This window comes from Megalopta genalis, unplaced genomic scaffold (assembly GCF_051020955.1).
Source record: "Megalopta genalis isolate 19385.01 unplaced genomic scaffold, iyMegGena1_principal scaffold0094, whole genome shotgun sequence".
Taxonomy (NCBI): Eukaryota; Metazoa; Arthropoda; class Insecta; order Hymenoptera; family Halictidae; genus Megalopta; species Megalopta genalis.
In genome coordinates this window covers 85,001-87,778 of record NW_027476163.1, presented here as the reverse complement: position 1 = coordinate 87,778, position 2,778 = coordinate 85,001, and the positions used below count along the sequence as shown (strand labels likewise).

General features: G+C 36.5%; 1 non-coding gene across 1 annotated transcript in view; it reads left to right on the top strand.

The window, feature by feature from the left end:
- The first annotated feature begins 2,626 nt into the window (after positions 1-2,626).
- The window catches only part of LOC143262167 (small subunit ribosomal RNA), a 1,921-nt gene continuing 1,769 nt past the window's right edge, over positions 2,627-2,778 (top strand). Inside the window, exon 1 of the ribosomal RNA XR_013036081.1 lies at positions 2,627-2,778. This exon is cut by the window's right edge and continues 1,769 nt beyond it. This is a non-coding gene — a ribosomal RNA (small subunit ribosomal RNA).

The window sequence follows — 2,778 nt, the reverse complement described above, 5'->3', positions numbered from 1 at the left end:
GGCGCAATCGACCGATTCGCTCGATCCATTATTTTCGATTTACGGCTAAAATAAATTTTTCTAATTTTTTTCAATAACATATTCCTGCTTAAATAACTTTTTTACATAGGGATTAAGCATTTAGAACGATACATTGTTTAAAATAAGGGCACTTTACTCTTGACATTTTACGGTTTTTTCAATTTTCTGAAAAATCCTATCATTAGATTTTTTTAAAAATACGATATTCTTGCTTAACTAACGTTTCTACATAGGGATTAAGCATTTAGAACGAAATCTAATGTCAGAAAATGGCACTTTACTCTTGACATTTTTCGGTTTTTTCAATTTTCTGGAAAATCCTATCATTAGATTTTTTTAAAAATACGATATTCTTGCTTAACTAACGTTTTTACATAGGGATTAAGCATTTAGAACGAAATCTAATGTAGGAAAATGGTACTTTACTCTTGATCGGTACGTTGGGACTTTGAAAATATTCGGGCGTACGCGGCGCGCTCGGCGCTTCGAACAGCTCCGGTGTCCCCATTATTTTCGATTTACGGCTAAAATAAATTTTTCTAATTTTTTTCAATAACATATTCCTGCTAAAATAACTTTTTTACATAGGGATTAAGCATTTAGAACGATACATTGTTTAAAATAAGGGCACTTTACTCTTGACATTTTACGGTTTTTTCAATTTTCTGAAAAATCCTATCATTAGATTTTTTTAAAAATACGATATTCTTGCTTAACTAACGTTTCTACATAGGGATTAAGCATTTAGAACGAAATCTAATGTCAGAAAATGGCACTTTACTCTTGACATTTTTCGGTTTTTTCAATTTTCTGGGAAATCCTATCATTAGATTTTTTTAAAAATACGATATTCTTGCTTAACTAACGTTTTTACATAGGGATTAAGCATTTAGAACGAAATCTAATGTAGGAAAATGGTACTTTACTCTTGATCGGTACGTTGGGACTTAGAAAATATTCGGCCGTACGCGGCGCGTCTCGGCGCTTCGAACAGCTCCGGTGTCCCCATTATTTTCGATTTACGGCTAAAATAAATTTTTCTAATTTTTTTCAATTACATATTCTTGCTTAGATAACTTTTTTACATAGGGATTAAGCATTTAGAACGACATATTGTTTAAAATAATGGTACTTTACTCTTGTGATTTTTCGGTTTTTTTTGATTATTTTGAAAAATAAATTTTTGTAATTTTTTTAAATACGATATTCGTGATCAGTGAACGATTTCACATATGGATTAAGCATTTAGAATCGTGCGGAAGCGTTATTAAAAAAGTTTACTCGATGCGATGGGACTTTGAAAAGTTTGTGAAAATTTTCATATTGGGAAAAAATGTGTAATTTTTTGTCTAGTTTACGGTAATGTAATTTATTTTAATGTTTACTATAAATTTTTTTTTCGTTCGTTCACGCGCTATGTTACAACAGCACGGCCGGGCGGTCTGTTGCCGCGGCGGTTTACACTCATAAGCGCGCGTGCTATTCGGCCGGCGGCGCCGGCGTCCTTGCCGGCCGTTCGGTATCTATAAGAGATACACGGTCCGTGCGAGGCGGACGGAGCAGAGCGGGTTTTGGGCCAATTCTACGATCTCGGTCGAGAAGCTGTCTCAGAGCTCCTTCGGGGCTTCGGTCCTGACTGTTTCGTGCCGTTTACGTTACGGACTTTTCTCCACACAGCGTGGCCACGGGTCGGTGTCTTTGACCGAATGGCCCATATGTGGCAAGCCCTACGGGGTTGGTTACCCGTATGCACTTTGTATGTATACTCGTACTCACTGAGCAATCGACTCTTCTGTCCGAGCGATGGAAAAATTTTTTAAAATGCATCTGTAAGATTTGGAAGCAAATCGTACCAATTGAAAACTGTGGCTAAAATGAATAGCCCAGTGGAGAGAGAAAACTATCAAAAAACTGATTTTTTAAATCAAGAGGTGTCAGAAATCGAAATGCCTAGCGCGAGCGGAAGAACACGCTTTCTCGCCAGTCCAGCATGTGTCCTGTCCGTTCTTCCTCGGCTTGCCGATTTTGCCCAGATCAGAGGTTTCGTGCTTCCGGCGGTCAGAAGATCAGCGTGAGCGTACGCGCTTCCACGACTATGGCATCACCCATGTACTTTTTCCTTTGAATATATTTGAGTACATAAAAAATATTAAAACATATAGAGAGAACTGTGTCTTGGATCTTAAAAATTTGTCAATAGCGATGATATATTATTACTTAATTTGAAGTATTTGTACGTTTTAGCTGGGACGTACATTTATCTTACAAGATGTTAATAGCGAGACTCTTGAAGATAAAATTATCTTGTGATTTTATGAAGGCAAAGATAGAAACGTACGAAGCTGGCGTACGTAGAAAAATGTGATTTTATGATAGAACAAAAATATAATACGTACGTTTTTGGGCGTACGGTAAAATATCTGTATGGTAGAAAAATGAAAGAAATTGAGCGTTAAAGAAGATATGTTACAAGCGCGGAATGTGGCAAAACTTGTACATATTTGAAAGAGAAAAGTGGTGTGTCGACCTGACATATATATATGAAACAGGCGACGATGGAAAAGGATTTAAATTTTGTCCATTTTATATATACATATTGTATAGTTCCCTGGTTGATCCTGCCAGTAGTCATATGCTTGTCTCAAAGATTAAGCCATGCATGTCTCAGTACATGCCGTATTAAGGTGAAACCGCGAATGGCTCATTAAATCAGTTATGGTTTCTTAGATCGTACTAAAATTTACTTGGATAACTGTG